General features: G+C 35.1%; 1 protein-coding gene and 1 pseudogene across 4 annotated transcripts in view; one reads left to right on the top strand and one right to left on the bottom strand.

Annotated features, from left to right (window-relative positions):
- PIAS1 (protein inhibitor of activated STAT 1) overlaps positions 1 to 26,009 on the top strand; it is a 112,659-nt gene that overhangs the window by 4,016 nt on the left and 82,634 nt on the right. The window lies entirely within an intron of this gene.
- On the bottom strand, positions 16,718 to 16,964 carry LOC102538170 (anaphase-promoting complex subunit 11 pseudogene; annotated as a pseudogene).

Below are 26,009 nucleotides of genomic sequence, written 5' to 3'. Positions count from 1 at the left end.
TCAGTGTAAATTGTACCGTTCTTGCTTGTAGCTAGGGATAAGAAAAGAAAAGGGCTTAGAGCTGTAATAAGGACTAGGAAGAATTATCTAAATTTCTGAAAAATTGGGTGTTTATGACAAGACGTTGCCTTTAAAAACAGACATAACCCCTGGTTCATTACTCCATAGACATGATTTTGCTGTGTTCTGAAGTTTTCTGCTCTGGCATTAAGCACCTTGTTTTTTGTTTATATTTGAATAATGTATGGTACTTTGCTGTTCGAAGTGTATCACATTATCTTCTTTAATTTTTCCAACAGTTCATTGAGGTAAGAAAGGCAGATAATACTCCCTTTTATCTATAAAGTAAGCCCAGAAAGGGTAAGTGACTAGCCCAAGGTCGTACAAACAAAAGTGGCAGGCACTTGAACCTAGGTCTTGTGATTTCAAAACTCTGTACTGTAGGCTGCCTTAAAGGTGCCTTGTCAGTCCTGGGAGCCCTCTAGGGTGCCTCGCTCACAAAGAATTCTAGTTATGTTGTTGCTAATACTTTCCCTCTTGCTCTATGCCAGGATATTTTTGGATATTCCTTGGGCTTTTTGCAAGGAAAATTTTGGAGTTTGTTAGTTAGAATCATAGATGTTAATTCTTTCAAATATCATTTTGCTTGGGAAAGTTTCGGAGAATACTGAAGAGTAAGCAGAAAAATTAACAGCACCTGTAGTCGCAGCATTTAGAAATATCATGGTTAACATCTGGGTATCTATCCATTTAGACTTTCTCTCTGTGAGCACTATGCATATGTATATTCACCATAAAAAGAGATAATGATACTCTTTATTTGTAATCTATTTTCATGACTACCTTTCCAGGTTAGTAAATACAGGTCTATATGATTATTTGAAAGGTAACATTGTACTTTATTCAGCTAGTCCCCTGTCGCTGGACAATTAGATTATTTCCACTCTTTTTTTAAACTGTTTTAAACAATGTGTTGACAAACAGCCTGATTAAAAGTTTGCAGATGTTTTATTCTAACTGAATATTTATTTGATAGACCTTTTTTTGTGCCTCAGGAAACAGTGCGAATGATAGTTTTGATTGGATAAAGTGTTGTGAGTGAAATAAGTAGTTTTTGATTTGTTCATTGTCTTTACCTTTATTGTTTCTGTTCCTGTAAACCTGTCAGATAAGATTATTAAATGATGGCAGAGATAGATTTTATAAAATGTAAGTAAACATTGCTTCTGAATCAGAATATTTGATACAGTATGAAGTAGATTATGAAATAGCATGTATAACTCATTTCAAGAAGTGTTGATTTTGGAAATTGTATCACAGTAATCAAATATTGCAAGCTTATGTGCCTTATTTACATGCCCACCTGTTTTTAACTGATATTTAAAAAGAAAAAGTAATGCTAAACATTAATATAAAGACAGTGGAAGTAAGAATTTTTGCCTTACCCATATTTTTAATCTCAAAGCGTTTGCCATAGTATAAGATTGGTAGGTAACGTTGTTTCAAGGAGGCTGTTAGAGAAAGGAGGTTAAATAGGCAAAGGAAACGTTTTTATATTTTAAAAAAGAACTTTATGGGTTAAATCAGCTAATAAATGCATATGTGAATTGAATTAAGAATATTATTTGTGCAACATTTGAAAAGTACTGCACCACAGAAGGGATAGCTGATGAAATTAAGGATATGGACTGGATTATACTCTAAATTTGATACGTTAAATTTGCTCCTTACCATAATCTTTAGCATTTATGTAACAAATTGAATCATTAGGATTTTTGAAAATAGGTGATAGAGAAATTTAAAAATACTTGGTTGTCCTTTACTGTCAATTTCAGAAGTAGCACGAGGTGTCTTGCACTTTTTGCTAGTCTTTCTAGAAAATGTTTGTTGACTATACTGCTTCCCTTTTCTTGTTAAAAAATTGTGGAACTGTCATTGCTTTTGATTTCCTCTACTCTTGCTTTCATGATATCACATGAGAAGATAACTCCTCCAACCCTTCCTCCCCTCAGAATTTTCTGGTAAACCTTCATTCTTAGCCATGAACATCTATAATTCATTAAGATGAAGAAATCACCTTTTTTCTTTTTCTGCTTCACCATAGAAATGCAAACAAAACAAACATAAACCCTTTGAACATTAACTAGTAACTCTGAAATGTCAATAACTCTTACAGGACTGTTGTATATGTTCTTATTTTAGAAAACTTCATCTCTTTCTTACCTTTCCTGCTATTCTTCTGTGCTTTCAGTTTCCCCTCTTTGGTTGCCAGGTCAGTTTTCCCAAAACACTCCTTTCGTCCTGTAACTCCATTGGCTTTCCATCGAAAACAGGATAAAGTCTTACCTTCTCAGTTTGGTATTCAACATTTTCTATAATCTGACCTCGGTATATTTTGTATGTGTGTTTTGTCTCCTCCACTAGATAACAAAAGTCCTTAGCTTAAAGCCAGAGCTGTTAGTTTGCTTTTTCAGTTGTTGACTAGTGTTCTGCTTTGTATACCACTCCATTTCCCCCATCCCTACCCTGTGGACACAATAGGTGCCTAAGATTTGTCAAGTGAACAAATTATGTTCAAGATTTGTTTCTGTTAGGGGGCAGAAGCACATGTTTATATCCCAGTCTGAATTGTGAATGTTCTGAGATAGGCTCGTATCTTCACACTTTTTTCCATGGCTGCTTCGTAGATGAGCTTGAGTAACATTAAATCCAGAGTAAGTTATGAAACACTGTTTTAAGTTTATCTTTTACATTTCCTTAAGTTACATAGATGATAAATGCATACATTTCTCACTGTGATGATACAGCAGTAAGCAGAGTAAAATTTTATAGGCCTTCATCATCTTCACCCCACCCACGCCTCACCCTTTGCTATCACTTTGGTACCTATTCTGTTTTTTGAGGAGAGAGTATAACAGCTTTATTGAGATAAAATTTATATCCCATGTAGTTCATCGATTTAAAGTGCACAATTAAATGGTATTTTAATGTAATCACAAAGTTGTATAACCATCACTGCAACCAACTTTAGAACATTTTTCTTGCACCCTTCAGCTATCACCCCCACTGCCCACAACTCACCTCACCCTCAGGCAACTGCTAATCTACTTTCTGTCCCTATGGATTTGCCTGTATTGAACCGTCATATAAATGGAATCATATAATATGTAGCCTTTTATGTCTGTCCCATTCATTTTTGTTTGTATGGGCATTTAATTATGTCTGTATAACATTTGTAATTTATTGTATGTGTATATGTCTTGATTCAGAACAAACTAGAGACATAGATGGAGCTCAATAAGTATGTATTAAATGTATGTATATACATTACATAATTGGACTATACACACTATACATAATATCCTTTGGCTTGCTTTTTTCACTAAACAATGTACAGTATTCAAGTTTTTTCCATGACATGTCTCAACACAAGATAGTCTCATTCTTTTTTATAGAGCAGATATTTCATATGTATCTTCTTGAATTTATCGGTGTATATGTCTAAAAGTTCTTAACTTGATTGATGGTTTTTCTGTATGTTTAAAAAATAATAGTTGCCACTTTTAATGTAGCTTCTATAGTGTTAATATTGGAACTTCACTTAAAAATAGGAATAAAACTAATAGGTAAGCGTTGTTTGGCTTGAGGAGAAATGGAATGTAGCGTTCTTTATGGGGTTCTGGCAGTACACAGCCACAGAATTCATTTTGTATTTGGGTGTCTGAATGTGAGCAGGCCTGTTTTTAGCTTCATGGCATAGTGCTTAAAATAGAATTTAACATGCTATCTTGCGCTTTATGGTGAATTTTCAGACTTTTTCTTGCAGCCATGTAGGTCTAATCTTAAAAAAGATCTGAAAGATTTCAGGATAAATTTTTTTTCTCGTATATTAAAATCATCAATCTGGTCTGTGGGCTTCTGTGAGTTACCCAAGAAAGGGAATGTAGAGGCACCTAGCTCAGAGTCTGGCTTATGGTAAGTATTTGGTAATTATTTCTTAAGTTATTCAGGAAGTATATCGTATTTTGTTGTTCATTATATGTTTGAGTTCTGACTGTGTGAAATACCAGATTGTCTGTGGTTTGAGCATATCACCATATTATTGTGTATATTTAAACACTCGTGTTATAATGTGATGTATTCTAAAAACATTTTCTTTTCTTAATCATCCAAGTAATGCATCAGCTATTTCAGTGGTTCTCAGAGTCTATCTCCCAGACTTCTATTACGTCTCCAGACTCTTTCTGGGAATACTCCAGGTCAAAACTATTTTCTCAATAATAGTAAGGCATTATTTGCTATATTGACATTTGCAGAATCAGTGGTGGGTAAAATTGCATGAATTAGAACAGAAGCACTAAACTGTACTGGTTTAGGACATCACCATGCACTAGGAATTAAAAAGTAAATGGCAGTTACACTTAATGTCCTTGATGAAGCAATAAAACTTATTAATTTTATTATGTCTCAGTCTTTGAGTACATTTTAAAAAATACTTGTTTGATGAAATGAAAAGTCCTCCAAACCACTTTTACTGAACATCAAAGCCAATGGTTAATTCAAGGAAAAGAACTTGTGCAGTTGTTTGAGTCACGTGCTGAACTAGCTGCTTTTTTCATAGAATACCACTTTTTCTGAAGAATGGCTTACAAAGTATGGTTATAAAGGCTTGGATATTTGGCAGACATTTTCTCAGAACTAAACCAAGCGAGCCTGACAAACTGACAGTATTTTTTAGTTAAAGATAAAATTCAAGCTTTGAGTGAAAATAGAGTTTTGGAAGACTTGTATTTGCCACTTAGAGCTCGACAGTTTCCCAATACATAACTTCTTTTTCCTTTTTTGTAAACTCAGCGGTGGCATTAATGAATGTGATATCTTGAAGTTGTATAATGAAAAGGTCAACATTTGAAAGAACTGTGTAAATCAGTGAACCAGTATTTTCTAAGTAACCGGTGCATGGTGTTACAAAATCACTCATGGGTAAAAAGATCCATTGGAAATGGAAGATAGACCAATGGTTTTCAGTTTATCAGAGTAGGAAATGTTCATTGATACAGTTTCAGGTTCCATATTGGAGCAGCTTTTAAGAAACTGCCACTGGATGAGTTTTGGTGAAGGATCAAAGAATATCCACAGTTATCTGAGAAAGCTATTGAAATACTTTTTCCACTAGATACCTGAATGAGACTGAATTTTACTTGTATACTTCAGTCAAAAGAACCTAGTGCAGATTGCATGCAAAAGTGGACATGAAAGTCAGGCTGTCGTCTTTAAGTCAGACATTAAAAAGATTTCAGAACTGTGAAACAATGACAGTCGTTTTGCTAATATTTTTTGTTTTGTATAGTTTTTTTAATTTGGTATTTTGATTTATGTTAACAAATTATTTCAAAATGACAAATCTTTAAAATTTTTGCTTTGATTTTTTCTCTTAAAAATATCTTATGTTGTAATATATACATAACTTGACTTACCATCTTATCCATTTTTAAGTATATACAGTTTAGTACTATTAAATATATTTACGTTGTTATGCAACCAATCTTCAGCACTTTTTACAAAACTAAAACTATGTATCCATTAGACAACAGTTCAGTTTTAACTTCTAACACAGTGAACATGAATAGATTTGATTAACAAAGTTTTGGGGGGTCCTCCATTTCCAAGACTATAAAACAGTCCAGACAGCCAAAATTTTGAGAACCTGAGTGCTCTTTTTTATGCAAGATTCAAGGTCCAGGAGTCTGTAGTTTAAAATAGGAATATCCCTCTCACCTTCTCATCCATGGTATTTTTTATAATGTAAAAGAAAAAACAGTTTGCTTGTAGGTAATAGTGATCCATTTCCAAGGCAAGTTTGCTAAGCAGAGCTGTTTAATTGTATCCTGTGTCTTGTAGTAAAAATGTTAAGCAGCTTGTGTTGTGTTGAATAAACGTGTTCCAATATTTCAATCAGTAAAGGTGTGGGGATAGTATAATTTTTTATTTGTTCAAGGTTATGTATCAACCCTTGATTGCCTTTTTTTTTTTTTTCTGTAATGGGGGATGGAATTAGCTCTGGTAAATGAAAAATCCATACAGCTGCCCCCTAGCCTTATTTTAGCTAATAATTTCCTCTTCAGCAGATCTTATTAGCCCTTACCAAATATCAAAGATGATTGATTTGCATTTGACCTATTTTGTTTTCTTCCTTTCCCTGTTGTGGGAGCTAGGGATTATAAACTGAATGCTTTTCACTTTCCTTCTACCTTTCTTTAGAGTCATGTTTGAAAAATTTCAGCCTCTGTATTTCTCAAGCATCTTTCCCCAGGGTGACAAACTAACACTGGAAAAGGAAGATTTTTTTGTCACAAAAGTTGTTCTAATATGTGATTTGAAAATAAGTAGCATCCTAAAGGTGAAAGATCTTTTTTAAAAAATATGTTTTGTGTTTAATTGAATCATAATTAGTGAAAAGAACATGAATTTTAGGATTGCCATTAGTTTCCACTCCTGAATTTAGACAGGAGTCCTAGCTATAGTTCAGACTAATGGGAAGGATGAACAGTGAAAGTTAATAACCCTCAGTTTCAGACTACTTTTAAAAAGTAACTTCTTGGTATATGTGGCAAGTATTTTAAAAAGGTTTTCCAAGTGACAATCCTGCTGTGCTATGGAAAGGATATTAGATAAGACTCATTTATAATTAGCATCATTTGCATATAAACCAAACGTGCTGTAACTATTGAGAAGGTTAAATTTTGCTGCTCATAGATTGCTTGATAATTGTTTAGAACATATTTTCTCATAGGTAAACACTTCATACTCTACTGAGTTATTCTCTGGAAACTGTTGATCTTAACAGGTGATACTGTTGAGTGTGGAGGGTGATACTGAATATTTTGTTTTGCAAACAGATTTCAGTTTTATTTGTAGCTTTGGTAAAAGTGACACATTTTTTTGTTGTTCAGACATCTGTCATCCTAACTGCATAATCCATTTGAAGGAATGGGGTCTGAGGGCGATGTGTGTCAAGGTATAGGGAGGGTGGTGACAGTGGTGGTCATGAGTTTACAAATAAAGGTCAAGGGAAAAAGCAATATGAAGTGCAGTCTCTTATTAGCTGTGAATTTAGAGTATTTGATTGAAGAAGTATCTAATACCTAATGAATATTAAAGTAATTTTTTCATTTGATTTAAAAATTGATCCTTTAATATTTTCCCTTTTACAGTCTTAGCTTGTTACAAACATGGTACTGAAGAGAACTTGTTCTACTTCCTATATAGTTAGGCCTTTTCATGCACTCATTTATTTATTCAGTAAATACTTGAGTGTATTCCATGTGCCTGGTGCTGGGCTAGTCATCAGTATACAAACATGGTTAAAGCATAACTCCTGACAGAAAGGAATTCAGTGTGGTGGAGAGATGGACACATACTATCTTGCATCGTAATTATCTGCTTAAGATAAATAATAGAGCCATGTGTGGTTGATCTGTACTTTTTGCCTAACTATGAATCTCCACATTCTTGATGCATTTAAGAAAATTGCTTCTCCTCAGCTTTCACATACAAATGACTTAAATTAGTAAAAAAAAAAAAAAAAAACTGGTTACTGTAACTTAGTCTTTTGAAAAACTTATGTATAAAAAAGGCTTTTATTCTGAGATTCCTGTGTCTCTTTCTTACAGCAACCTGTCCCCTACTCACCTCCCCCTTCCTGCCCCATGGTTTTAATAAAGTATCTCATTCATTTTTCGGGTATTATGCCAAACTAAAGAAACCAAAATCTTTAGGAGCAAGAGGAGTTTAAATAAAGTTAACATTGAACTCTAATAATGATCTTACTCAAAGTTACTTTACTTTTAAATCTTTGACAAATCTTAGCTTTTCAGAAAATTTTCTCCAAAGACTAGTTTTATCCCTTGAGTAAAACTCTCAACAGTTTGAAGTATGATATAATTTTGACCAGTTTGAACAGACATTTTCTCTTCTATATTTTTGCCTTGTAACAGAAACTAAAGATAATTTCCACATTGTATAGGGTAAAGAGTGACATTTCAGTTTTTGAACTTTTACATGTAACCTGTCTAGAGGTTTTAGGATCTTTATTCCTGGTATGCTCAAACTTCATGATGTGGAAACTTTGTGTGGGTTATTTTTTCAGTCATTGTGCTGAGGTACTTGGTGGCCCAGTCTAGAGACACATGCCCTTTATTTCTGAGAAATTTTCTTGTATTAATCCTTTAGTAATTTTCTCCATTTCCTTTTCTCTGTTTTCTCTTGCCAGAGGAATGAACCCCCACGTTTCTTTTCTTTTTTTTTTTCAAATCATTTATTGTCTTTTTGCTCTTCATGCTTGTGAATTAACTTTTATTTCTTTCTTGCTTTATTCTCTTTATGTTTCCTTTTAGGGAGAGGGTATGATAAATATTGTGTATAGTCAGTCTGTATTTAATTGGTGAATATTGTAAGCTTTCTGCAAGGCTCATGATACAAACTGTATGATGACCATTCTTAAATAGTTGCTAGTGTTGAATTAGGGTTTATATTGTGTTAATAGAAATTGTTTTCTTTTCTGAGAGGAAGCTAAATTGCTTTAAAAGAAAATAAATGTAGGTGGGGAGGGTATAGCTCAGTGGTAGACTGCGTGCTTAGCATGCATGAGGTCCTGGGTTCAATTCTGAGTACCTCTGTCTATCTATCTGTATGCCTGTCTATTTTATAAATCTAATTAACCCCCCAAAATGTATATACAAAACTGTAGAAGAATATATAGCTTATAGGCAACTAATAAAACAAACATCAAACTTAACAGAGTATTCCAAACCATTGAGGCTTTGTTTTGTGCACCCACATCCTGTCTCCTCCCCCACTTCCTCCCTGTAACTTTATTAATAGGTTACTTTCAAAATCAAAACTAGTAGTGAAATATTAGTTTTATGTATTATTAACTTATAAGATTGTTTTTAAGCCTTTGCTTCTAATCAAGCTATTTAATTATATCATAGTCTTGTACATTTCCAAATTTGACATAATATTCTTTGAAGAGGAAGATTCCACGGGTGGAGAGGAAAGTTTTGGAAACCTCATTTTGGAAAAATGCTTAACTGTGGCAAATATACATGCCCATAGAATCTAACAGTTATGCTCAATGATGTTTGGGGAAGAAAATGGGACTTAAGTTAATCGCCACAGTGATCCACACTTGGCTAAGTATTGAAAAGTGCTTAGACTATTATGTGTCCATGGTGTAATCTATGAAGAAGTTAAATCAGAGTTATAAGAAAAGTCTAGCTTTTTGGTGGAAGCATAAACCATTCAAATCTTTGTTGTACTTTGTATCTTTTTGTCCATTATTTTGTTTGATACATTTTTTAAGTTTTATGTAAAATAAAAATAATTATGCCTTTACTGGACTATAGATATTCTGTGCCAAATCTTGAAAACAAACAAGGACTCTCTCCTCCCCCTGCCTTTTGCCTATTTCAAGTTTGGCCTTTCAAATCACAGTTGCTTTTTAAAGCAAGGTTTTTATTCATTCCATCAGTAAAATGAGGGCTGGTTTATGTGCCAGATACTGTTAGATGCTCAATAGTAGGTTGGTAATGAGTCTTTGCCCTCATGAAACTTGCATTCTAGTATTTTGATAAGTATATGAAAAGTAGTTTGATCTCTTGCACCTTTCTGGATCTAAATCTTTATGATTAGCAAGAAATGCTATTTTTTAATTTTGGAAGGTTTTTTTAATTATCAAATAATATCAAATAACAATGTTGAATGCATTGTTAAAGAAAGTCATTGGTTTTATGTATGCTTCCTAAAGGCAGTTATAAGGGGAAGGATATGTGGGAGGAGCAAGGAAAAGTTATGAAATAATTACTGTGGGGAGTTTGACTGCTGGCTTCCTGGAAAATTTAATAGAATTCCTGTATCCATTGCAATTGATGATTATGGATGTATTATAACATCTGTTTGCCTGTATGCATACATTCTTCTGTCTGCCTGAGTTGTAAAGTTGGAGCCAGTTGACTGTGCCAGGCATAGAGGTGCAAAGGGATTTTTGCAAAGGAATGTTTAATGATGTACCATGACATACCATGGAATCTAAGCTGGACCTGAAGGGATAGAGAGCAATAACATCAATTAATTGGAGATAGCAAGAAGTTGAATTATTGCAGTGGAGATAACTTAAGCACATAAGACTAGGAGGTGATAGTTGGAGTATGTGAGTATTTGAACTGGTGATTTTGGAGGTGGTACAGGTTCTGGTGGAAAGGTCCAAGGTGTAGCCATGAAAGTGAGTGGCTGAGGGTGGAGAGTAATGATGAGGAGCTAAGAAACACAGCCCAGGGTAATGGGTTGGAGCCTGGATAATTGGGGCAGGTGCTAAAAGCTCCAGTGAATGACAGAGATGTTATTTTAGAGCTGCAGTGTCCAGTTCTGCAGCCACTAGTCATATGTGGCTATTAAGCATTTGAAGTTTGATTTGAGATGTGCTATAAATCAAAAATATACACTGGATTTTGATGACATAGCATAAAAAAAGGAAAATATCTCAGTAATTGTTTTATATTGATTATATGTTTGAATGATAATAGTTTGGATATACCGGGCTTAGTAAAATTATGCTATTAATTTTACCTGTTTCTTTTTACTTTTTTTTCTCTTTTAAAATGTAGTTAGTAGAGAGTTTTAAATTGCATGTGTGGCTCGCCATTGCAGCTTATATTTCTTTGGGTTAGTGACTTTCTAGAAATATTATCACCAATAACTAGTATGAGGATTAGGAGGAAAGACTGGGTCTGTAGAACCCGGTATAAGAATCCTTCAGGAGAAGGTGTGGACATTATTTTTCTTTCTTTTTTTTTTTTTTTTTTTTTTTTTTTGAGTTCTTGGGCGCTTTCTCTTCTGTTCTTTGTGCTTGGAATTCCCATCTATTCAGTCCCTCCACACCTACCTCCGCTCCTTCCACCCCATAGCTGACCTCAAGGAGTTTGCCTCATTCTCGTGGAAGAGAGAAATGTCTAGACCTATAACAGAAAACAATATAGAAGGTTAACCATGTAAATAGCTAACAGTATATTCGTAAGAAGAACAGTCACTTCAAACTGGGCCTTAAAAGAGAAGGCTTTTGATAGGTGGTGATTACAGGGAGGTTATTTCAAGCAGAGGGAACAGCATGGTGGTGAGGAGAGAAAACACTGAATTACGTTTATGGAACACCCACTAGATCCATGTGTGAAGATCTATATATAAGAGAGTAATGCGAATTTGGGGAAGTTAGAGATAGATTGTTATTAGAACTTTTCACATTGAAATTAGGAGTCTGAAGTTGTACCAAGTTCTGTAAAGGAAAAAGACAGAACTCTATAGGCACATGTAACAAGGAGACCTGACGTAGTTTGGGTGCTCAAGGAAGGCTTTCCAAACCATCTGAGCTACAGACTTCCTCCACATCCAAGTCTTGTCAAATCTTTCTTAATGTTATGCCTTCCTTTCCTTCCCTGCTGCCACCCTCATTATTTCAGACTCTTATAGTTTCATACCAACCTCTAGGTTGGTCTCATATCTTAATTTTTCTTTTCAGTTTATTTGCTCTTTAGTCAGATTGACTTTTTGGTTATGTCAGTCTCTTCCCCACCCCTGCATTTCCTGCAGTTGGACAAGTTTTTTATAACTTCCTATTTTTTGTAGGATTAAGAACAAAATTCTTTAACTTATCTGTCCGAACTGGGTAAATTATTGCTTGGATTCCAGTAACATGCTGAGTAGGCACTGGGCAGAATTATATAATGCCCTTATTTGTGGGAGGTAATATGTATAATTTCTAATACGTTTGCATTGCTTGTATGGTTCATAATAATTGATGCCGGAACATCATTACTCATATTCATTGACAATGAACAAGACACAGTTTGTACAGACAGAGCTTATAGTTTGGTAGAGAATAGACAAGTAAACAGGGCCTCTACATTATGGCATAAGGGCTATATTAGGTTAAATTGGGGAACACATAAGAGGGTAAAGTTACTAATATTGCAAGTGGCCTGAGGAAAGTATCCCAAAGATGATGACATCTAAGTTGAGACCTAAATGAGCTGAAGTTAGCTAGGAAAAGGTTGGGATGGGAGAGGGAAGAAGAGTTACTGGAAGAACTGGAGGATGTATGTGAAAGTTCTAGATGATGGAGAGCCGGCTAAGGGGGTTAGGAGCTCTGACTGAGACTGATCATGAAGGATATATTAGCCATGCTAAGAAATCTGGCCTTTGTCCTGAATGCAGTGGGTAATCATGAAAGGTTTAAGCACCAGAGTGACATGGTCAGATTTATGTTTTGGAAAGATCGCTACTGTGGAGAATGACGTGGGATAATACTAGAGGCAGGGAGGACAGCTGAGTTCCTTGCAGGTGTCTAGGGAAGAGATCGTGGTAGTCTGAAAGCGGTAATAGGGACTTAGACATTTGAAGGTGGTAGGATTGCTGTGACTTGGTAAATAGACGTGAATGAAGGGAAAGGTGGTATAGAAGTTTCTGGCTTGGACAACTAGTTAGGTGGTTTGGAAGAAATTTGATTTGTTACGTTTGGACATGTTGAGTACTTCTGGGACACAGAGGTGTTCAGCAGAAGTTGATTTGTAATTCAGAAGACAAAGGCTAGGCTGGAAGTGAAGATTTGGGAATTATTAACCTAGGAATGGCATTTTGAAGTCATGAGATGCATGAGGTCACCCAGGAAGACTGGACTGAGTGAAAAAAGAGTCAAGAATTCTAAGGAACTCTTAGAATAGAGGCCTGGAATAATTTTTTAAAATATCTTTTGAAACATAAAAACATCTTCTTTGGACTTGGTCTAATGTTTTTAAAAGTTTTTCTGTCCTTACAATTAGATACGATAGACTCTTGTTTAAAAATTACACAATTACAGTTATCTTTCACTGTCTACATCTGTATGGTTTATGAGTTCATTTAGCAAGAATTCAGTAGTCTATAGAGTATTTTGAAAATATATGTAAGATTGCTAGTGGAGAATTTTTTCAGAAGTTTGGGAAAAGGGATAGAGATTAATCACATCTACATAACATTTTAATTACACGTAGTAACACGGGCCTTTTGATTTGACATTTGGTAAAAGTAGTTCACATGTTTCATAATACATGTTTAGTTTTAGAGTATTAATTCTAGGGTGACCGTATCATTTATCATCTAAACTGGGACACTTTTTAGAGTGGAAGGGGTTGCTTATAATATTGTTGCTGGAACAACAGGTGTAAAATGAAACTCCTGGAAATCTTGAAGATCTTATCATTTTTTCTCCAGAATTCTTCTTCTGTGAACTAAGAAATGAGGTGACAATGAATTAAACAATGATAATAATAAAGAAGAGATCTGTGGCCAAGAAAGTTTGCAAAATGTTGGATGCAAAGATAACATTTCTGCTGAACTCCTTAGGACCTTTAATATATTAGTATTTGAGAAGGAGGGCATGGTAGGGAATTACAGAATCTCAGTTTCCTGTATTTGTTTTGCCACAGCATCCTATTTCTGAGTATCTATTAACCCTATGAACCTTGTTTGGAAAATGCCGATTTAGAGTATCCTGTCATTTAAATTGGAGCTTTTTAATGTGAAACCCAATCAAAGTGCTTCTTAGTGATGTTTTATTTTGGCCTTTTTTTTTTTTGTCATATCTAGGCAGCTAACTTTATTAAAATAAATAAATTTTGAAGTTTAAAATAGACAACCTCAATTACATTTCCTTGAAAAACATTGCAGTTTTGTTATTAGGGAAATTTGAGGACTGAATACTAATTTATTGAACAGATTTTTTTTCAATTGACATATAGTCAGTTTACAATGTGTCAATTTCTGATATACAACATAATGTTTCAGTCATCATATACATAAATATATTCTTTTGGACCGACTTTTCAGAAGGCCTTTTCAGTGTTATTTCTTCCAAACTAGGCAATCTGCCTGCATTTGTTTCTTCTTTTTTTTATCATTTTAGACTTAGGATGCAGCAACAGGTATTGTTTCTCTTCTGTCACAGAACCGATCTCTTATGTTTTTGATCCTCAAATGTAAAATTTTGCCTTCTAGATTTAGGAAAAAAGAAAGAACTGAACTTCCACTTTTAAGAATATTAGTTGCTTTGAGTATTTGGAGAAATGCTCTGGAATTTGATTAGTTATGTGTTTAAGGAATGGCATTGAGTTTTTTCTTCTTGTTCTTTTGATTGATATGATAAACTTATTTTTCTTTTTTACTTCTAATGGCAACAAAAGCTAAAATATTCTTTTAGCATAACTATAGTAAATTTATTTTGTTGGCTAGTTTATTGTCCTTTAGACATAATAGCTAAGTTTTTTTTCCCCTATTTTTGTGCTTTAAAAAATTTCTTCTTCCTTGACAGTAACTTTGGCATTGGCATTGCTTTGCCTTTTTGTGGGGTGGGGGGAGTTAATATTCTGCCCATGTTAAAATGGATGCTGTTTCGGGTTTTTGGCATCAGGAGTTTGTGAGTAGCTAATCTCCTCTCCCATAAATTTTAGGAAGAGTGTGTAGTATGTTTTCATGGTCCTCACACTGAAATGTATCTTTATGTACATTAATGGAATTTCTCAAAAGAAAAATATAAGCATTTTTTAGAACTTGATTTCACTTTTATAAAAACTTTGCATGTAAATATTCATATTGATCTGTTCTGAAGATAATGATTTGTGTAAATTTTATAGTAGGTTAGCAATTTTACTTTATGTGGAATAAAGGATGTTTTGTTGTTTCTCTTACCTATAACTAAAAGAATAATCAGGTGAAAGCATTCTGTTCTCTGTAGAAAAGGAAGGAGTGTTTTCATTAATAGGTTTCTGATAGGATTTAAAATAATACTTAGGCAAGCTGTCATTGCAAGACTTGAACAACTTTTTCCTGCATCCTTTTTTTTTTTTTTAACTGTTCCTCTGTAGTTTGTGAGGAATCATCCCCAAGGCTTTTAGAACGTTTGTATGTATCTTTTTCTAAGCTTGTTTTTCTCTGGCATCTGTAAATCAAGAGTGAAACATGATAATCATAGTTGTTTTTCTTGTGTACCCTGGACAGTGTTTATTGAATAATTACCTTAAGATTGGAGAATCCTGGGGAAAAATAGTCATCTGAATCCTAGGGAGTTGAGCAGTCTTATTTGTAACCTTATACTTTATTGTTATCTGGAGGGGAATTTCTTACCATGTGCCACTGGACTCTGTAGTCTTGACTGGGTTATATCCCAAGTTTTAAGGGGGACCTGTATGAGTATTTAAGAAGCAAAACTCCCCAGATTTGTAGGTGGCACAAACCTGGGAAGACTGTTGATGACAGAATCGAGGGGAATTAGTTCATCATCATCATCACCTCCTGGGTACTTAACTACTATACTTAGCATAGGTGATATCTCGGAGAAAAGAGTCCTTGAAAGCTCAAAGTCTAGGGGAGGATATAGACTAGAAAATCAACTATTTACAACACTGATAAGTGCTGTATAGAGGGTATAGGTTTCAGTTCTTCAACAGGGTTTTAAAATATTAGAATGATGAACTTGAAAAAAAATTTAACAGCACTAAATATAAAGTTCTATTTTTAAATTAAAAAAAAACTGTTTTAGAGGTTGAGGAGGTGAAAGCAATTGAATAAAGGTTTTAGGTACCTTCAAGCTTAATATGAGCAACAGTTTGATGTGGATGTGACTCCCTGTCCCTGCTGAAACAAAAGCATAACATACAGCATCCTTCCAATTGCCCAAATAAAGCAGGCCAGTCAGCCTAAGATGCCCTGTTCAGTTGCACTGGTAGAAATATTTGTGCCCATTAAATAAGAGAGGTAGTAATGCTAAGACTAGTCAGACTGTTATCTGATTTATTTCATTCATTCTGAGTATGATGGACTGCAGAATGCTCAGAGTAATGATCAGGGTGGGGAGGGGTCTATACCAACAGGACAAAATTTTGGAACCATTGGGTAGAAGTTTAACAAAAATTTTTATTCATAGAGCTTTTTAGTAATGTAGACTTTTAAGATTAGACTGAACTCTTTTATAAGTGTTTCAGCAGAGACTGGGAGACCACCAATTAGAGAGGTTACAGTAGAACTTCATACGTTAGAGAGATGAACTAGAAGATTTCTAGTTTTATTTTACGTGATAATCCTACTATTCTACAGTTTTAAAAAACATCGCTTTCAGATTACCTAATAGTGTCTGTCATTGTCAGTACTCTGCAGCATTGTGTGGACTAGCATCTGACTTTTGAGTCTGAGCTCCGCTACTTGCTGGACTTGTGAAAGGATAGTCAATCTTTTATAATTTGATAAACTTAAATTTTCTTAAAGCCTTATTATTTTAAAATTTTAAATTTTATTTGAAAAGTGGATGATTGTTCTCATGATCATGTCTAGTACTTTTTTTTTTAATTAGAAAAAAGTGTCCAACATTGGGATGGATAAAAACACATGCAGTTCCAGTCCTTGTTTCAGCCTTGTTGTAGCCCAGAGAGGACTGTCCCCAGTGGAGACCATGGCTTTAATTAGAAAAAAGTGTCCAGCATTGAGATGGAAAAAAACACATGCAGCTTCAGTCCTTGTTTCAGCCCTGTCATAGCCCAGAGAGGACTGTCCCCAGTGGAGACCATGGCCACCCAAACCCACTTGTGAGGGGCCCATCCCAGAGCAAGGGGAAGGGGCATCCAGGCCCAGCGCAGCCTCACCCCTTGAGCTTACACTCCTGGCGGCACATGGGGCAGTGCTGTTGGCCCTGCTGCACGCTGAGCCACTTGAGGATGCAGTGCATGTGGAAACAGTGCGAGCACTGGCCCCACACCAAGGGGCGCCCGTCACCCAGCACCTTGCAGTCTGGGCAGCAGCCATTGAAGGCTGTCTAGCAGATGCTCATCGTTGGCCACCACGAGACAAGTGGCCACACTGTTCCAGCACTTGATCCTCATTTTCATGGCACGGAGCATAATGACGTGCCTGCCTTCCATTGGGCCTAGTACTACTTTTTATTTAATTTTATTTTTAAATATATTTTTATTGAGGTATAGTCAGTTTACAATATTGTGTCAATTTCTGGTGTGTTTCAGTCATATAGGAACATACATATATTCGTTTTCATATTCTTTTTAACCTTAAGTTACTGCAAGACATTGAATATAGTTCCCTGTGCTATACAGTATAAACTTGTTGTTTATCAGATTTTGTGAGACTCCTCCTGTATTTTGAAATGAGAGACACTCTGCCGGAGTTCAGTGGGTGTTCTGTGCGGTTCAGTGGGTTTGTAGATGTAATTCTTAGTGTATTTCTGGCAGAGGGCGAACGTGAGTCTCTGCTCTGCCATCTTGGCTCAACCTCCCCTTTAGCACTACTTTTTAAAAGATGCACTTTAGTTAGAATATTGAATGGAACCTGCAGATTTTTTTTTTGCAGTATTTCTTGGTACTGTCTCCTTTATTTCCATTGTCACAGTTCTTTCTTACCTTATAATGAGATAAATAATTCTTCCTTGTTGCCATCTCTTTTAGCTGAAAGTCTTAATTCTTAGTTTTTTTCATTCATCCTATAGGTGGCTACACGAATGACCTTAGACACTATTTCTATCACGTTTTTACTGTCCCCAAGTATATATGCATTTATTCCAGTGCTTGTTCACTCTCTGTATAGTCTAATTTCTTTAACTGTCATTTAGTGCCCTCATCCCAGTGTAACACTTAACTATCCTGGCTGAGATTTGTGGTAAGACACCTGTGCTGGTTAGTTGTTATGAGTTTAAGCTCTGGAGTCAGGTCAGGTTTGAGCCCCATCTCCATCACTTACTTATTGTTTGACCTCAGGATTAGCATCAGTTTTCTTATCCATACAATGGGAATGATATTAGTCTGTCTCTTGGGTTCATGTGAGGGTTAAATAAGATAATCATGCTTACTATAACTAGTGTGTAATTGACATGTTATAAGCACTTAACATGTATTAGGTTTATCATTTTTACTTTATCAACCCATGTATGACACTTAAATTTTTGATTGAAAGCATTGCTAATAGATGTTTCACTTACTATATAGATTGTTGTATTTCATTAACGGTGGAAGAGTAGAAGAATGAGAAGATTTCATTTAACACAGTCATAGAATTATAGAATTTTGAAATTTTAAGGAACCTTTGAGAACATCTACTCAGTCTCATTTTTGAAGTGAGAAAATAGACCCTGAAAGATTGTGATTCAATAAATCAGTGGCCGACTCAGTACTAGAATCTGAATTCTATGTAAACTAGTACTGTACTATGTTGTAGTTGTACTTAGCACATGGTAGGTGTTCAGTAACTTTTGAGAATTGAAATTAAGATGATTATGGGTGTCCATTTGTGAAGGCTAGCTTATCTGTATATGTTCATTGTTTGTTCCTATAGTCCCTCTTTCTGCAACTCATTTAGGGCTTGTTCATTGATCCAAAAAGCGTTTATTGAGCATTTGTGTGCAGAGCAGCTTTTTACTTAAAGTCATATTTTCCTACCTCTGCATAGGAAGTTTGGCAATATGGTAGAATTTTAAACTCTAAACTTAAAATTAAGTTTTAAAATTAAGTTAAACTTCAAAAATTAAAAAAAAAATTTTTAATGGGGGAGGCAATTAGGTTTGTTTGTTTTATTTATTTTGACAGAGGTACTGGGAATTGAACCCAGGACCTCACACATGCTGGACATGCACTCTACCACTGAGTTATAGTCTCCCCCCCAAGTTAAACTTTTTTATTGTAAAAAAATATTTTACCCAAAATTTAGAATGTTTTGTCAGAGAGGATATAGCTCAGTGGTAGAGTGCATATGTAGCATACACAAGGTCCTGGGTTCAATTCCCAGTACCTCCACCTTAAAAAAAATTAATTAATTAAAAAATAAACAAATAAGCCTAATTACCCCTCTCCCCCCAAAAAAATCCCCAAATTTTAAATATTTTGGTCTGGGTTTGTTATTTTAGTATTTATCACCTAGAAGGAGCTTTTTGAAGGACAAGGGTTTATGAAGTGTGGTACATAAATGGGGATGATTTTTAAATTATCTATCAAAAATCAGAGCCATGGTATGCCATTTCAACAGTGTTAGATTTATACTTTGCTTAAAGGAGAACGGCATCTCCATGTTTTGTCATTATGTGAGAGCTAAATGCAACCCATGTGATTAAAGAGACCAGGAGAGGAGGAAGACAGCTACAGAAGGCACTACAGGTCATTTTTCAATCATCTTATATTGAGAATTTAAAAATGAGAAATTGGGTGGAACAAGATTATAGAGAAGTATGTAACCAGCCTGACTTGCTGCTTTAGTAGAAACTATCTAACTAGGTTTTCTGGTTGAACTGGGCATTGTTGACAAATTGCTAATCTAACAGCTGCTTATGAACCATTTCAAGTGGAGAGGATTAGAAATGACCCAGAAGTCAGTTCCATTGAATGAAGAATCTTTGAAAATAATGAATAAAATATTTTTGTAGTACTGTACAGGCTTTAATGTATGCAGTTAGAGAATTTTTGATGATTGCTTTTGTAGATAGAAAGCAAAAGTATAAATGAAATATGATATTGTTAAATGCCTATTTTGTCTATCTTTAGAATTCGTTTTGGCTTACAGTTGGTTACAAATTGATACCAGGTAAAGAGTCATAATGTAGAGTCTGCTTTATGACTGATCCTCTAAAATACTGCAGTGGGATATATGAATGATAGCAATTAGGTGGTTCAACAGAAAGTGCCCAATTCTTAGTCATAGTTTAGATATGACCATTAGTAACATAAGATCATAGCTAATGAGACAGTAAAATTGGCACTTCTTATTTAATCTTAAAAAGCACTCTGTTAACAATACTTGATGTTGCTTGAATATTATGTTTATCTTTCTCAGAACATGGTCCCTGCCTCTGTAGTTAGAACAGTGTTCTTATAAATGCACATGCACTTGCACACATCTATGTATATGTATAAATGTGTTTGTTTGTAAAATCTTACATATCTGAAAAGGAGTTAAGTTAAAATGTCTTCTTACTGAATGGTGAAGACCTCCCCCTCTTCATGCCCCATTGCCCTGCTCTGCCCTGGGACCACTGGAGGCCAACCCTATACTGCCAGAGCAGAAGACTGGGAGATTCCTCTCTGTCGAAAGTGATCAGATAAAAGGAAAAACAGGAATCCTCCAGATAGCCAGGTTCCTGTCTGATCACCCTGGAATGAAGTACTGCTCACTCACACAGTTCATCTGATCATCTTTTCAGTGTCTTACTCTTACCCATAAATGTACAGCCAAGGATTCCCTATTTGAGGAAAACGTCAAGCACAGAAAGCAGAGACCAGAGCAAATACCACAGAAGAACTCAAGAGATTACAGAGACAGTGCAGGCAGCTGAAGAAAACAGCAACGTCAAACACCCAATTATTTATACCCTCAAGGGAAAGGAAGGTAACTACATTCAAGCAAAATAGAACACGATGTAGAGGGAACAGCAAAGAAAAAGAAATTTACAGCAATCAGAAAAAGCTCATGGAAGTTAAAGTTTTAATATAAGAGATGATAAAATTGAGGAAATCTCCCAGAAAATAGAGCTAAAGACAAGAGAGATAAATGCAGGAGGAAAAAGAAAATAAATGCAAGAGAAAAAATAAAACAGAGCAAAGGAAAATTAGGCAATCGGGGAAGCCCAGTGTCTAAATAATAGGCATACAAGAAAGAGAACAGAAAAAAGTTAAAGGGAAATTATTGTAAGAAAACTTCCCGGAACTAAAGGATATACATCTCTAAGTGTAAAAGAGTTAGCAGTTATTGGTTCATACAGTTAAGAAAAAAAAAACCTACTCCAAGATACAATATTATAAAATTTCAGAATACACAAAGAGAAGCTTCTGTAAACTTCTGGAGGGGGATGTACATACAGGTGACTGGGAAGGATTGGGGATCAGAGTGGGACCCCAGCCTTCATGACAGCAGCACTAGAAGCCAGAAGATGAGGAAAGGCCTTCAGAAATCTGACTACGTACTTTCCTGTCTGGAATTCTATACTGATCCAAACTGTTAGTAAGTGTGGGTAGATGAAGATATTTTTAGATAACTCAAGGAATTTAAAAAACAAAAAGTACTTCCCATGCCCCTTCTCAGGAAGCTACTGGAGGAAATACCCCACTAAAAAGAGAATATAAGAAAAGGAAGAAGTGAGATCAGGGAAACGGGGGGTCTGACATGAAGAGAGACAAGGGAATTCCCAGGATAAATTTAAGGGAAACTCCGTGACCATAGTTTTGTACCAGGCCTAGAGAGCAAGCAGCCCAAACTGGAGCCTGATGGAGGGTTATAGGAGGTGTATTTTTAAGAAAGAAATTAAAGCAGATTTACCTGATATATTTGAATTTGTTGAGAGGAAAGTTACACTTTTAGCAGTTTGCAGATGAATTAGCAGTAGTTACGTAGAAAACTGAGAAAAATGCAAAAATGATGCAGTTACTAACTAGAAGGAAAACAAGATCATAACAAAAAAGGAGCAGTACCTAGAGAATGTCATTCTAAGTGAAGTAAGCCAGAAAGAGAAAGAAAAATACCATATGAGATCGCTCATATGTGGAATCTAAAAAACAAACAAACAAACAAACAAAAACAAAGCATAAATACAGGACAGAAATAGACTCATGGACAGAGAATACAGACTTGTGGTTACCGGAGAGGGGGGGTAGAGGGTGAGAAGGGATAGACTGGGATTTCAAAATTGTAGAATAGATAAACAAGATTACACTGTATAGCACAGGGAAATATACACAAAATGTTATGATAAATCACAGAGAAAAAAATGTGACAACGAGTGTGTATATGTCCATGAATGAGTGAAAACATGTGCTGAACACTGGAATTTGACACAACACTGTAAAATGATTATGAATCAATAAAAAATGTAAAAAAAAAAGGAGCAGTAATCATAATGTGCTTTTGGCTCAGCTGTGAATATTACTTAACAGCCATAGTAATAACATAAACACCAACAATTGATTCAACCAAAAATTTTGATGGGAAGATAGAGGTAGAGGAGATGAAACAGATCAAAACCATTATCTTTTAATAGGAAGTCAGTTTTTTTCCTAAAAGGAAAAAATTTTAAATAGCTCTAGCCTTAGATAGTGGAATATAGTGAAAAATGCCAGAAGAAATCACTAAAAAGATGTGAAAGTTGGTTGCCTTAGGGATGTGAAAAATGTGAGAGGGGCAAGGGACATCTGTTTTACTTGTAAAACTGACTTTTGAAGCTGTGTGCATGTCTGGCTGATTAAAAAGATTAATTTCAAAAAGATGCCCCTCACAGAATGCTTTCTCTAAGATTCTGAGAACTGTATCATTTGGGGATGAAGAGTCAGCAGAATGCTGTCTGAGGAGGTAATGATTTCTAGAAGTAGCAGTGGTTGATATTATCCTTAGTTATAAATATTCATTTTGTTGTAGTGCTAACAAATGGAGATTTTCAAACACATGAAAGATAAAAATGTACTGCATTTCAGCATCTCAGATGTGTTTAGTTTTCCTCTGTGTTGTCAACACTTTACGTTGTGAATTGACTGTTCCATGCTTCTCTGAAGCTTTCCAGTTGGGTGATACTTCAGATGTTTGTGTTTCCTGTCCTGTTTTATTTCTTTTTTTTAAATACTGCGTGCTTACTACTGTCCTAAAGAATATACAGCAGCTGCTCCAATAATAGCAACAGATACCTTCTCATCTTTCACTATACCTGATAATAAGGTGCAGTGGCTAATTTTAATCCAAATGTTTTCTTTTATCTTAACCACTAATTTTTTTTATTAATAAACTTAATTTTTTTAGAGCAGTTTCAGGTTCACAGCAGAATTGAGCAGAAAATACAGAGTTCGCACATAGCTCTCCCCACCCACACATACACACTCCCCTACCCTCAACATCCCTCATCAGTGTGGCATATTTGGTACAACTGATGAACCAACATGGACACATTATTATCAACCAAAGTCCACAGTTTACATTAGGGTTCACTCTTGATGCTGTACATTCTCTGGGTTTTGACAAATGTATAATGACATGTAGCCACCACTACAGTGTCATACAGAATAATTTCATTGCCCTAAAAATCCCTTGTTCTCCATCTGTTCATCCCTCCCTCCCTCCCTCTCCCCAAACCCCTGGAAACCACGATCTTTTTATTGTTTCTGTAGCTGTGCCTTTTCCACAATGTCATTTGGTTGGAATCGTACAGTTTGTAGCCTTTTCAGACTGGCTTCTTTCATTCAGTAATACGTCTTAAGTTTCTTCCATGTCTTTCATGACTTAATAGCTCATTTCTTTTTTTCTTTTTTACTGCACATATATTTTTTAAATTTACATATATGTACTGTTCATTGTGTCTAAGAACGTTAAGAGCTTTAGCTTTTTAAACTTACGTAGTTATCGAAGGAATAAAGCGAACCACAAAATAAGAATTAATTCAGAAAGATACATATACTCTGCTATTAACAGTGACATTATTTACAATTGCCAAGATATGGAAGCATCCTGAGTGGACACCAATAGTTGAATAGATGATGAAGATGCAGCATATAAATATATAATGGAATACAACTCACACATAAGAAAGAAGGATATTTTGCCATTTGCAGCCCTTCATTTATTTTTTTGTTTTTACTTCAAAAACCAGAGTCTTGTAACCGGCATAAACATTTCCATTACATCAAAAACTTCAAAATACCTAGGAATGAGCTTAACCAAGGATATTACCTATACTTTGAAAACCGAAATGACACAAAGAAATGGAAAGATTTCTTGTGCTCTTGAATTGTAACAATCAACACTATCAAAATGGCCACACTACCCAAAGCAATCCACAGATCCAGTGCAGCCCCTCCATGGTTAATTTTAATCCAGATGTTTTCTTTTATCTTAACCACTAATTTTTTTTTAAAGCCAAAGATGTTGAAACTTGAAGATGTTAAATAAATTGATCTTTTTTAAAGTTTTTCTGTTTCCTAATTAAAAGGCATGTGGTTTGTTTCCTCTAAAAGACACTAGCATAGTATAAAAGTATATTTAGAGTAGAACTAGTTGTGTAACATTCAACAAATTTCTTAACCTTCCGAGGCCTCAGATTTCCTATCTATAAACTGGGGACAACACCTGCCTCATAATTGTGATGATTAATTATGCATCCTGTGAAAGCAAAAACAAAAATTATATACCTGTGCCATTAACTTTTTTCTGTCGTTCATCAAGCAAGAGATTTTATTCTATGTTAATTGTCAACGTGTTCTTGCAAAAATAGAACAATAATACGTCTCTGTTGTATTTAAATCCTATACCTATAGAGTCAGGACGGAGCTGCCGTAAGTTTATGGATACCCACTGAATTTTGGTTTTTGTTTGTGTTTGACTTAGGAGAATGGACTTGAATTGAAATGGAAGACATTCTTTTCTTTCTAAAAATTTATCCTGTTCTCTCTGTAAAGCGAAATACATCTGACCAGTGCCAACTTAAATTTATTTTTAACCTATAATCTTTGAAGCATAATTTGTGCTATTTCTCTAAAAGCAGAGGCTTACTTTTAGGGCTTTTCTGTTGAAATCCCCATTCCTTTTAAAATAAGTAATGGGGGGAGATATAGCTCGGTGGTAGAGTGCATGCTTAGCATGCATGAGGTCCTGTGTTCAGTCCCCAGTACTTCTGTTAAAATAAATAAGTAAACCTAATTACCCCCCCAAAATAAAATAAGTAACAAAAATTTTTAAAACTATTTTGTACTCTTAGGACAGTTTCGATAGTATGGAGAAACTGATATCCTGCTGACATTATAGTTAGTAATTATTTAATTTCTGATAACATAATCTAAAAAAAAACATTTATAGGATTTGTGGTAGAATTTGTTTTTAAGGTCTACATTGGTGAACATAAGAGCTTGAGAGTTCATTTGGATTTATATTATAGTTATGTGTGTAACTTAGCACTGTAGAATCCATCTCCACTCTTTCTTTTTGTGTGACTTTCTTGTTTACTTTGTTCATCGTTCATTCATTGTCCAGACGTTTGATGAGTTTTTTACTATCGTTGGGCACTAGTGTTAGATGCTGAGGATAACACGACTTTGTACCATAGAGGACCTCAGTCTGATCATGGAATCATTTGTATGAAAAAAAAGTTATAATACAGCAAGGTAAGTGCTAAAATAAAGAGATGAACAATGGCCAGTAAAAGTAGTGTAAAGAGTGTCATTAAGTCTTGCTAGGCCCAGAGGGCAAGGCTGATGACAAAAGCTGGCTTTGAGGAAACAAAGCATTCTCCAGGCCGGAAAAGGCTCATACTTTGATTAACCAGCTATATTGTATATAAAGCTGTTTGTACACTTTTTTTCTCACTTTTTTTTAATTGTTTTGTAATCTGCAAATAACTTCAGTTTCTAGATGATTGGCTTGGGATGGATATCTCAGGGAGTAGAAGGAAATTAGGGAAGACAGCTTAGCTTTTGTGTTACTGGTACTTTGATAAGGTGAAAGGATAAAACATTTGGGAAAATAGAGGGCAAATGGTAAGCTTACATGTCTTTCATCCTGACATCTCCCTGTCGATGGTAAAGTCAGGGTTCTGCTGTTCATAGCTGTATGCCAGTCGAGTGAGTCAGTCATGTGTTTTTGTTGTTAATAGCTGTGTGATCTTTGGATTTCATTTTCCTCAACTTTAAAGTGAGAGAATTGGTGTAGATGGGCATTTCCTGTTGGTAGCCTCTTAGTAGTTGGGGAAAAAGGAGAGTGACCGAGTAAGTTTGACAATATAGAGTTAAAGTTAAATAGATTTCTTTACCACAGCCTCATGCATGTGGATTAAATTCTGGGACTTCTTAGCCTGGCTTTGCAAACAGTAGAGAAAGTCTATAATGCTTCCAGCGTCATCCTTTTCAAAATGGTTTAGTGGAAAGATCATGGGGTTTAGAATCATGCGTATCTGGGTTTGAATCCTGATTGCT

The sequence above is a fragment of the Vicugna pacos genome, chromosome 6 (assembly GCF_048564905.1).
Source record: "Vicugna pacos chromosome 6, VicPac4, whole genome shotgun sequence".
Classification (NCBI taxonomy): domain Eukaryota; kingdom Metazoa; phylum Chordata; class Mammalia; order Artiodactyla; family Camelidae; genus Vicugna; species Vicugna pacos.
The sequence above is the reverse complement of the archived record's forward strand: the minus strand, read 5'-3'. Positions and strand labels throughout refer to the sequence as shown.